The following is a 12,387-nucleotide window of genomic DNA, read 5'->3' as shown; positions in this document are numbered from 1 at the left end:
CAGAGATCTGCCTGTCTCTGCCTCCCAAGTGCTGGGACTACAGGCGTGCGCCACCATGCCTAAAATTGAATGAGTTTTTAACCTTTAAAAAAGATCTCCATTTCATTTTTGCTAATAACACTGAGATGTTAGTGCATGCGTCTCTAATCTGTATGTATCTGATTATTACTAGTCATAATCGGTTGCACTCGGATCCTTGGCACCTGTGTATGTCTATAAAGTCATCGGGTAGATTTCAATGGTAATGTTTATCACCTCTACTAATTAATATGACATAAATTTTTATGCTTCCTCCTCAAATATAATTCATTTTTAAAATTTGTTGATTTTTTTGCGCGTATATATCACACAGAACATCCCAAACCATCTTATTCATCTATACACCCACTTCCCAGATGGCACCCTCCCAAAGCCTCCCTCCCCCCACTACAGCCTTATATTCTGTCATCCCTGCTACTGTCCAATGTGTTGTCGGCACCCCCAGCCATTCCCCACTGCTTGTCCATCCGGTGACTCTAGTCAGCCTATCTAGAGGTCTTTGTTTTAGGAGGGTCAGCTGTTCCTCATCTAGCAGCAATTAGTTGTCAATATCGGTTTAGATAAGATTGGGGTCTGCTGTTCGTTTTCCCAGTTCTGTGCTGGATTACTATCTGGGCGTCCCTTGAAGCCCATGTGCTTTTAAAGCACCTGTGTCACTCAGGGTTCTCTAAAGGAACAGAATGGATAAAATGAATATATATATTCATGAATATATATGTATATGAATGAATATATATGTATATGAGATTTCTTAGGTTGGCTTACATGGTATGTTTTAGGTAGTCCAATGGTGTCTGTCTTTCACACTGGAGTAGCTTGGCACCAACCCATGGGCTGGGGTCCTGTACTGAATAAACATGAGAAAGTGAGCTGAGCACCAGCATTCATGTCTCTGCTTCCTGACCATGGATACAATGTGAGCAGCTGCCTCACGCTCTTGCCACCATGCCTTCCCACCACGGTGGACTGTGTCCCCAAACTGTAAGTTAAAATTAACACTTCCAGGTGGTCACGATGGATCTGTGAGTAAAAGTGGATCACCTGAGTTCAATCCTGGACTCCACCGTGGAAAGAAGGAACCAATTCTCAAAAATTATCCTCTGACCTCCACACGGGCACCACGGCACACACATCCTCCTCCCCCCACATCACACACACACACACACACACACACACACACACACACATAAAATAAAAAGTAAAAATAAAATAAAACAAACAAACCCTTCCTTCTAAGTTGCTTTTGTCAGTTATTTTGTCACAGCAATGAGAAAAGTAACTGATACACAGGGTGCTTCAGTGGCTGTATCTCACAATCCACCTCTCAGGATGGGGTGTGTGGAGTAGGGCAGGGCTTATTATTGATGTTGGGGTTTTTTTTTGTTTTTTTAATACTTTATTTCTGGGGTGGGAGGGTGGCTCAGTAGTTAAGATCACTCACTGGCTGCTTTTCTGGAGTACCCAGTTTTGGTTCCCAGCACACACGGCAACTAACAACTGTTTATAACTCCAATACCAGGGGATTGGACACCCTCTTCTGGCCTCCCAGGGCATTACATGTATGGGTGTACTTTCATACCTTATAGGCAAAACACTCATATACATATAACAAAAGTAAACTATTAAAAAACTATTTATTTATTCATGTGTGTTTTATGTTTATATATATGAGTGCGGGCACATATACCACGGTGTGCATGTGGAGACTGAGGACAGCTTGTGTAAGTCAGTTCTCTCCTTCTACCACATGGATCCTGGGGATTGAACCCAGGTCATCAGGCTTGGCTGCAAGCATCTTTATCCAGTAATCCATCTCACTGTCTTGTTTTTTTTCCCCTCTCTTTCTCATGTTGAGTTCTGCTAGTAAGAGTCTTTGATTGCTTTGGCTCTTTGGAGGCCACAATTCCATTAACTCTCAATGAACTTACTCTTGGCAAGACCCTCTGCATCCCATGTGGGGCTCATCCTCAGGATTTGAGGGCAGTAGAGGCTGGAGAGATGACTTAGTGGTTAAGAGCACTTACTGCTCTTGTAGAGGACCTGAATTCAGTCCCCAACACCCACATCATGTGGCTCACAACCACCTGTAACTCCAGTGTCAGGAGCTCAGGTGCCCTCTTCTGACTTCTGTGGGCACTGCACTCAAATGCACATATACACAGATACACATAGACAGATAAATAAAAATAAAGAATGACTCTAAAAACTAAAAGCTTGGGTCACTGTACCCAGTGGGGATGGAACTCAGATTCAGGCAAGACAGTTGACCAAGAGAGCTATCTTCCCTGAATCTAGCTGACCTCTTGATGGCTCCTGAAACTCAGGGCTGTTTTTGCCTCCTCCTGGTTTTCTGTTGTCTCCATCAGCCTCCTGTATACTCCTGATCAAAGTCAACTTTGATCTGCTCAGTTCCCACAAAGTTCCCATGTGTCAGATTTGTTGAGAAGGCAGCCTTTGGTAACACACCTGGGCAATCTGATGGGATTGCTGTAACACAGAGTATTCACACACTACAATAGGTTTTCTTACAGTTCTGCACAGTGGAGCTCAAAATCAGAGTCAGCCAGTTTTCTCCTGCAGTATTTCTCCCAGGTTATATGCTGCTGTCTTTGCCCTGTCTCTTCTCTCCACCTTATCTTACTTTTTGTGTTTATGTCCAAGTTTACTCTGTGTAGAAGGACCCACAGGAACATTGGATTAGACCCACTTATGACCTCACTTTAACTTGATTACCTTCCTAAAGACCTTATTTCTAGTTGGTGGAACAAGCCTGTCATTCCAGAAGGCAGAGGCACAAGGTCACATGTTTGTGACTAGCTTGGCTTACATAGAAAGAAAACTAAGGGCTGAGACTGAGGTAGAGTACTTACCCTGAAACCCCAGTGAGGGACTGGGGAGTGGCTCAGTGGCAGAGCACCTGCCTAGAATCTCTCAGTGAAGGGCTGCTGGAGGTGTGGCTCAGTGGTAGAGCACTTGCCTAGAATCCCCCAGTGAGGGGCTGGGGGCGTGGCTCAGTGGTAAAGTACCTGCCTAGAATCCCTCAGTGAGGAGCTGGGTATGTGGCTCAGTAGTAGAGCACTTGCCTAGAACCCCCCAGTGATGGGCTGGTGGGGAAAATGAGATGGGAGCCAGAGTGGGTTGTGGTATTAGACAAGGCACCCAGGATAGGAAGGAGCCTCAATGCAGACTGTTAGGATAATAAAGGGACCAGTTGGTTGAACAACTCACATAACAGTTTAAAACACTAAAATGGAGTGGGCTGGAGGTGGTGTGAGTGAACTCTCCCTTGTGAACATAGGGACCAGCAGCAGGTTAGGAGTAGAGGAAGGGTAGGGCCAGCATGGTGCTCTACAGCACCCCTGGTGGCAGCCAAGGAATATTGCAGGGTGACAAGCTGGGCGACTGAGCGACCACAGGGTTGAGGCTGACTGTGGGGGATGCAAGAAATCTTACCTGTCATGATGGCCAGTTGGCTGTGAGGAATGGGAGAGAGAAGACAGATTCTGAGTCACTATGCTTCTGGGGTCTCCACTCAGGAAGTGGGAATTTAGTGCAAGTTGTGGGGTTGGAGGTAAGGGTTGAGTTGCCTTGGTATGTCTTGTGGCTGTGAGCTGTGTTGATGGATGACTGTCATGCAGGCGAATGACCACATACAATGGGGTTGAAAAGGGAGTATTTAGATGTGATGGTCAGTGTTATTTGTCAACTGGACAGAATCTAGAATTACCTGGTCCTCCTGATAAGTCTGTGGGAGATTATCTTTTTCTTTAAATTTTATGTGTATGAATATTTTGCCTGCATGTATGTAAGTGTATTCCATATGTGTAATTCCAGCAGAGGTCAGAAGAGTCCTGGGTCACCTAGAACTTGAGGTACAGATGATTGATAGCTGCCATGTGGGTGCTGGGAATCAAATTCAGGTCCTCTGCAAGAGTGGGAATTCCCAAGCTCTGAGAAGTTAAGTACAGCTCCTGTCATCGCCCTCAGCAGTAGGAGTCATCAGAGATGGAGTGATTTATTTTGGCTCGTGGTTTTAAAGGGTCTGGTCCAACATGGCAGCTGCTTCTCCCCACTGTAGTGAAGTGGGTCTTTTCTTATAAGGAAGGAAATCAGGATAAAACTGGATCATGTCTTTTTCTGGGAACAAGTTGACTATCTTGGATTCTTCATAACAACTTGGTTCCTCGGAGGCTGGGTGATAGCTCAGTGAGTAAAGTGTTCACTGTGCAAGCATGAAGCGCTGAGTTCAAATCTCCACCACCCATGTAAATGCCAAGCATGGTGGAACACATCTGCAACCCTAGTATTGGGTTGAAGTGGGGAGAGAGCAGGCCTGCCAGTCTAGCCAAGTCAATGAGTTCCAGGTTCAGTGAGAGATTGTCTCAAGAAAGAGAAATAAGATAGAGGGGATAAAGAAAAACACCTGTTTAAGTTTAGTTTCTGCTGGTGTGATAAAACACTGACCACAAGCAACCTGGGGAAAGCAGGGTTTATTTCACCTTGTAAGTCACAACTATCATCCAGGGAAGTCCGGGCAGGGGCTCAAGCAGGAACCTGGAGGCAGGAATGGAAGCAGAACCTGTGGAGGAATGCTGCTTACTGGCTTGCTCCCCCTGGCTTGCTCAGCTGACTTTCCCATACAGCCCAGGTCCATCTGCCTAGGAATGGCACTGCCCACAGTGCGCTGGGTTCTCCTATATTAATTAGCAATCAAGAAAATTCCTCTCAGACATGGCCACAGGCAAATCTGATGGAGAAAATTCCTCAGTTGCAGTTTCTTTTTTCCAGGTGACTCTAGTTTGTATCAAGTTAACAAAAGCTAACCAGCACATTTGTCATTGACCTGTGGCCTCTATATGCACATCCACATATGTGCCCCTACACCCACATGTCCACACATACACAAAGACACAAGTATTCTGTGCTGGAGGGGCTATATCTTACTCAAATGATATAATAAAGAATGTCATTCCTTTTCCATCCCGGTGAAACTAACCATGAATCCGTTCATTTCTAAGTTGAGGATCAGCCTGCTATTCCCAGATTATACGGGTCTGGGCTCATCCTTGCAGGAAGGTCAGAAAGGAGATATACCCCTTCCATTAAGTCTCTTTGCTGGAGTTATTCTGCAGTACAAAAAGTCTTGGGGTATGTGGCTGGATGACAGAATATGCCACCCAACAAACTGAAGATATATGTAGCTGCTCAGAACATAGGGATTCCAGGAAGGAGGCCAAGGGGGTCCCTGGAACCATGAAGTCCTTGGATGAACTATTGCTGTTGTTTTGCTTTTATTATTATTCTGTGTGTATTGCAAAAATGTTAACATGTGTATGCAAGTATACATGTGCACTTGAATGTTGTCCTAATCTCATTTCTGTTTGCTGTGATAAAAAATTGACCAAAAGCAACTCAGGAAAGGAAATGGTTTGTTTATTTGGCTTACAGGTTATAGCCTGTCATGGAGGGAAGCCAGGGCAGGAACTCAGGGCAGGAACCTGCAGGCAGGAACTGAAGCATGGACCATGGACGAATGCTGATTACTGGCTTGCTTCCCCTGGCCTGTGCTCAGCCTACTCTATTACACTCACCAGGACTTCCTGCCCAGGGGTGGCACCACAGTGGGTTGGGTCCTCCCATATCACTCAACAATCAAGAAAATGCCATATAGACATGGTCACAGGCCAATCCAATAGAGGAAATTCCCCAATTGAGGTTCCCTCTTCCCAGGTGTGTCAAATTGACAACCTAAGCCAACCGGAAGTGTGGAGACCAGAAGTCAATGTTGGGTATGTTCCTCAATTGCTCTCCACCTTATGTTTTTCTTACTGAACCTGATTTGGCTAGGCTGGCTGGCCAACAAGCCCCAGGGACCCTCCTGTTTCTGTCTCCCTATCTCTGGGATTATGGGTATGCACCATTGCGCCTGGCATTTTTTGTGAGTTCAGTGGTTCCAAACTCAGGTTCTTGTGTTTATACTTTACTGACTGAGCCATCTTCCCATCAACACTGATGAACTGAGTTTTGAATTCCATCAGGACAGGCCCAGAGCCCTCTTTCTGTGTCTCTGCTTTGCCGTCTTCATTGTTTTTGGCCAGGTTTTGGTTGCTGGAAGCCATTGACAGACAGCTCATGAAAAGATCAGATATCTGCAAAGGATGATTCAAACCATTGGAAAATGTTTTCATTTTCACAGCTTATTTCCCTGTCGCAAGCCCTGACCTGGTATGATTCAAAGGTGGCTGGACTATCTGTCTGTTCTACAGATCAGGGGTGGGTTTCAAGGTTGAGTGTTCATCCTCAGATGGGAGAGAAGCATATTAGAAAAGAATTGCAGCTCTCTGTCCTTTTGGTAACACATACCAAGTGGTGATGTAGAGCCTGTTGTGACGATAGAATGGAAAGATGGGGGTCATAGAGATGGCTCAGAGGGTATAGGAGTTTGCTACACAAACCTGGAGATATGAGTTCAGTTCCTGGGACCCACATAAAGGCAGAAGAAAAGAACTGATTCCACCAAGTTGCCCTCTGACCTCTACATGTGTGCTGTGGCCCGTACATGCTCTGCCTCCACATCACGAATACATATACAATAGTAATAATGAAAACAGGAAAATGGGAGGAAGGGTCCAGGCTTCTGGTGTCAAGTTCAGGAATTGGTTTCCATTGTTGTGACCAGAATACTCGATGGAAACAACTTCAGAGGAGAATGGTCTATTTTGACTCATGGTGGGAGGACTCAATTCATCACGGTGGGGAAGGCATGGCAGAGCAGTTCCCGTCACATCATGGCCACCGGCAACCAGAGAGAGACTGACAGGAAATGACCATGGATAATAACTCTCAAGACCCCGCCCCCAGTGGCCTACTTCCTCCTGCTATGTCCTTCATCCTGAAATTTCCTCAACCTCTCCAAATAGTGCCATCAAGATTTTGAAACTATTGGATATCATGATACCTAATATGTACTTAATAATTTTAAAATTATGTATATGTGTGTGTCTGTGTGGGAGTATGTGCATGTGAGTCCAGTGACCAAGGAGGCCACAGGAGGGTTCAGAATTTAAGGCCAGTCTGGCTATATAACGAGACTCTGTTTAAAACAACGAATGAGATTTTCATCTGTATTCAGCATGTACAAAGGACTGTTTAAGTTTGTTGATTAAATTTTTAAAAATAAATCTATGTTTAGGCTGCATTCATTGATTTATTTTCATACTTTTATTAATTTATATTTTTTAGTGTGTGGGGAGAGCATACCATGGCACACATGTGGAGGTCAGAGGACAACTTGTGGGAGTCAGTTCTCTCCTTTCACCATGTGGGTTTCGGGGCTCAAACTCAGGTCATCAGGCCTAGCAGCAAGCCTCTTTATTTGCTGAGCCATCTGGCCAGGCCTGATTTATTTTTAAAGTAATCTGTTTTACTAATTTTTCCACAGTCTTTGTTAACTCTTCTAGTGTTGATTTCCACTCTCTCACTTCTAATTAGTGTGGGTTTTTGTTGCTTCTTTCTTTTTCTAGTATTTTGTTGAGTTGACCAAATTTTTGTTTTCCTTTAAATTTCCGTCTTCCATATCTGTTCCTTAAACAGAGACAGAAATCTCTGCAACTTTGATTTCCATTACAACTTTACCCGTTTGCTATCATCCATATTCAGATTACTTTTATTTTATTATGTATGGTGTGCTTGGGTGTGTGCATGTGTTTGTAAGTGTGCCCCAGAGGTCAACATCTGGTGTCTACCTTGATTGTTCTCCACCTTAATTTTTTTTGTGTTTAAGATTTATTTTCATTTCGAACTACGTGTGTATGTATGTGTCTATGTGTGTCTGTGCTCACAGAAGCTGGAGACATCAGATCCCTCAAAAGCTGAAGGTGCAGATGGTTGTGAGCTGCATGGTTGCTGGGGACTGAATCAGGTACTCTGGAAGAGCAGTACACGCTCTTAACTCCTGAGCTGTCTCTCTAGCTCTCTTTCTTATTTTTTGAGACAAGGTTTCTCACTGTTCTGGGGTGCTCCATTTTGGCTAGATTAGCTTCCAGCAAGCTCTGCGGTCTTCCTGTTTGTTTCCCTATGCTCGGGTTACAGATGCACTCAACCATGTCTGATTTTTCACATGGGTGCTGGACATTTGAACTCAGATCCCCATGCTTATACAGGAAGCACTTTACCCATGGGACCATCTCTCTAGTCCTTGGATAATTTTAATTTTTTTTCATATTTTATTATTTTTATTTTATGTGTCTGAGTGCATTGCCTGCATGTAGGTACGTGCACCCATGTTGTACAATGACTGTAAAGGTCAGAAGAGCCTTTCTGATTCCCCTGGAACTGGAGTTACAGATGATTGTTAGCCGCCATGTAGGTGCTGGGACAGGACCCCAGGTCCTCTGCAGAGCAGTCAGTGCTCTTAACTACTGAGCCACCTCTCTAGCCTCCATTTTAATTTTTGATCTAAGTGATCTAGAGTGTTATCAAATTCTAAGTTTTTTTTTTTTTGAGGCAGTCTTGCTGTGTATCCCAGGCTGGCCTTGAATTCACTATGTAGCACAGGCTGGCCCCAGATTTGTAATCCTCCTTCCTCAGTCCCTCTGGCGCTGGGATTACAGGTGTATACCACCACACTTACTTCCATCTGTTCTTTGCTGGAAACTGCTTCTTGTATTCACTATCTTTCTCTTTTGTTACTTTTTTGAATATTTTATTATTATTATTATTACTATTATTATTATTATTCCAAAGAGGGGCAATTTTTAACACATTTTTTCCAGAGACAACTTGAAGCAGGTTACATAAAAATATATAAAATGTATATACAATAAAGTTTAAGGGGGAAACAAGGAATAAGAAATCAAAGAACAAAGGATTTGCTAACATGGGGTCAACTTTGGTGGAATAATGAAGGTTTCCATTAGCTCTATTTTTTTTTAATCCTAAAGAGTTTATTGGACTTGCTAACAGAGCATAGGGTGGGGGTTTATTTACAGAAGAGTGGGCATTCCTCCCTTTACAGTTATGCTGGAAAGTCCACACTCAAATACAGATCCTGTGACTTCCTGACGGCTGCGTAAAATTGCAAGAGAGCTGCCTCATGGTGTTCTCGACTTATATATCCTTAGCCCTTCCTTCACATGCAACAAAGGCAACTGATTGGGTGGGAGGGATAACAGACTCCCCCTTGATGAGCATGGGAAGAAGGTATGACTATAGCTGGGTTAGTGGTCAGAGGACACTTCCAGTTAACATACTACCCCTTCCTCTGGCTTTTACATTCTTTCCACCAACCTCTTCCACAAAAGTTCCTGAGGGGGGTGGTAGGTGTGGGATGCTCTTCCTCCCATTGTGGCCAGGCACTGAACTGTTGGGTTGTCACTTGTTTTATTGGAATACATCCTCTAGTAATTCTTTCAGAAAGTATAACTGAATGTTTCTGAGTCTTTGTGCATCTAAAGATCCTATTTGGTCTTTTTTTGGTCCTTGAAGGATAGTTTGGCTGGGTATAGAATTCTGAGTTCTAAATATTTCCCCCAAGGAACAGCCAGGAAATTGTGTAACTATATTCCTGTTTTTGATGTCACTGATGAAAAAAAATCAAATTTAAATTTATTGTAGGAAATCTGCTTTTTTCTTTTTACAGCATTCAGTATCTTTTTTTTTGTTTGAGACAAGGTCTCACATGTAGCTCACAAAGATCCACCTGCCTCTGTCTCCAGAGTGCTGAAATTAAAGGTGTGTGCCACCACACCTGGCCTAGTTAACATTTTTAAAAAATATTTTATTTATTTTTATTTTATGTTTATGAGTATTCGCTTTACATACACAAGTGCACCATGTACATATGATGCCCACAGAGGCCAGAAGAGGGTATTGGATCCTCTGGAACTGGAGTTACAGATGATTGTTAGCTGCCATGTGGGTGCTGGGACTCAAACCCAGGTCCTCTGACAGTGCTCTTAACCACTGAGCCATATCTTTTATTCCACCTGGGTTGTTCCGAAATTTCACCACCGTGTCACTCAGTGGGGCCTCTCAGATTAGGCGTTCATGTGTTCTTTCTGGGGAATTTTCTTTACTGTAGTTTTCTTTGCTATGTCTTTCTTTCTTTCTTCCTTCCTTTCTCCCTTCTCTGTCTCTGTCTCTGTCTCTCTCTCTCTCTCTCCCTTTTCCTTTCACCCTCCCCCTCCTTTCTGATAGGGTCTCATGTATCTCAGGCTGTCCTTGAACTCACTATGTAGCTGAGGCTGATCTTGAACTCCTGATCCTCCTGTCTCCATCTCCCAAATGCTGGGATGACAGGCATGTGCCACCACACCTGGCTGCTTTATGATTTTTTTCAAGTGTCTCTCTTTATTCTCTCTGTCTCCCCTCCTGGAGTATTAATACTAATTGTAGGTGTTGGTACTTGCCTAGATTCTGGACCGACATGCCACCTCACCCTGCACCCCCGTTTTCCATCTCCTTGGTGCCTTTGCAAGACCTCATGAGAAAATGTCCCTACCTATTTCTGTTCTGTTTTCCAGCCTGGATCTTTTAAATTTATTTACTGATTTATTTATTTATTTATTATTTATTTATATTTTATGTATGAGTGTTTTGCCTGCATGTATGTAAGTGCATGATGTGTATACAATGCGTGCAGGGACCAGAGAGGGCATTAAATCCCCTGGAACTGGAGTCACAGATAGTTGTTAGCTGCCATGTGGGTGCTAGGAACTGAACCCAGGTCCTCTGCGAGAGCAGCCAGAACTCTTAACTGCTGAGTCATCTCTCCAGCCCCTACAGGGTCACAGACCTGGGTCTTACCTCTATGACCCCCTCTACTGTAGCTCCTTACCTATCGCTATGACAATCACCTGGGGATGGTCCCCATCCTCAGTGATCACATCTGTTGCTCCTGAGCTATGGCCACCATTAGTGCTGGCCCTCTTTGCTGCCTGTTTCCATTTATGTTCTCCTCCAAATCACTCCCAGCTGCCTTTGGTCTCTCAGGGATGCCTCAAATTTTCTAGCCCACTGCTTCTCATTTTTCAGTGCAGCTAGGGACTTATTTTTAGATTTAAAATTTCTAGGATATGGTGGTAGGCAGAAGGGGCAGGAGCATGTTCCTGCTAGTCATCTTAACCCAATCTCTACATTATTTGCCCTGTCCCGATCTCCACCTCAGCTACCCCTGCTCTGCCATCCTTTCTTCTTACATGCTGAAGCCAGTCACTACCCTGCCAATAAGCCATGCCCCTAGCTTCTCACTGGGGGATTCTAGGCAGGTGCTTTACCCCTGAGCCACACCCCCAGCCCCTCATGGTGGGCGGGGTTATAGACAGGTGCTCTACCACTGAGCCATGCCCCAGCCTCCCTGTGCCCCTAGGCCCAGCTCTTCTAGACACGTCTAGTTAAATGAAGTCCCTAGACATGCATTTATCTCTTTCACCTGTTCTCTGGCCCATGCTTATCCCGCTCTGTTAATATTGTCCTTCAACAACCCCTACAACTTTGACCAACTGCCTTATCTTTCAATGCTTAGCTAGTGGCCTTTCCCAGGATTGATGCTGCTTTGTTCCATTCCCATACCTCCCTGTCTCATCACATGGTTGACCCTGTTACTTTGTGCTGACATGCTGTAATCATGCTCTTCTTTGTCATACCCACCAAAGTCATCTGTTGAGGTAGGGCAGGGTTGAGTCTATGAAATCTACAGGGATTGTCAGTGACTGAAAAAGACATGAAGGTTGGAGGTGGAGGGCCTGGGTGCTCTCCTTCTCCTCAGTCCCAGACAGAGGGTCTGTGATGGTTTATATAGTCAAGTTGATGGGATCTAGCATCGCCATGGAAACAAACATGTGGGAAGAGGTGCTGGTTAGTTTTTGTCAACTTGATACAAACCTAGAGACACCTGGGAAGAAGGAGCCTTAACTGAGGAATTTCCTCCATCAGATTGGCCTATGGGCATGTCTGTGGGGCATTTTCTTGATTGCTAATTGATTTTGGAGGTGCCAGTCCACAGTGGTGCCATCCCTGGGCAGGTGGACCTGGGCTATGTAAGAAAGGTAGCAGAGCAAGCCAGGGAAGAAAGCCAGTAAGCAGAATTCCTCCATGGTCTCTGCTTCAGTTCCTGCCTCCAGGTTCCTTTCTGCCTTGGCTTCCCTTGATGATGAACTGTGAGCTGTAAGCCAAATAAACCCTTTCCTCCCTAGGTTGCTTTTAGTCAGTGTTTTATCATAGCAATGAGACGCAAATTAGGACAGCATGCCTATGAGGAAGTTTCTAGATTGGATTAACTTGAGTGAGAAGATCCATCCTGAATATGTGAGGCGGCTGGTCACATTGCATCCACAGTTAGGAAGCTGG

The 12,387-nt window shown here is 44.4% G+C and overlaps 1 protein-coding gene across 2 annotated transcripts in view; it reads left to right on the top strand.

Moving 5' to 3' along the window:
• Positions 1–12,387, top strand: part of Col26a1 (collagen type XXVI alpha 1 chain) — a 167,499-nt gene that overhangs the window by 37,122 nt on the left and 117,990 nt on the right. The gene's annotated exons all lie outside the window — the stretch shown is intronic.

The sequence above is a fragment of the Nannospalax galili genome, unplaced genomic scaffold, assembly GCF_000622305.1.
Source record: "Nannospalax galili isolate Female #2095 unplaced genomic scaffold, S.galili_v1.0 scaffold675, whole genome shotgun sequence".
Taxonomy (NCBI): Eukaryota; Metazoa; Chordata; class Mammalia; order Rodentia; family Spalacidae; genus Nannospalax; species Nannospalax galili.
The sequence above is the reverse complement of the archived record's forward strand: the minus strand, read 5'-3'. Positions and strand labels throughout refer to the sequence as shown.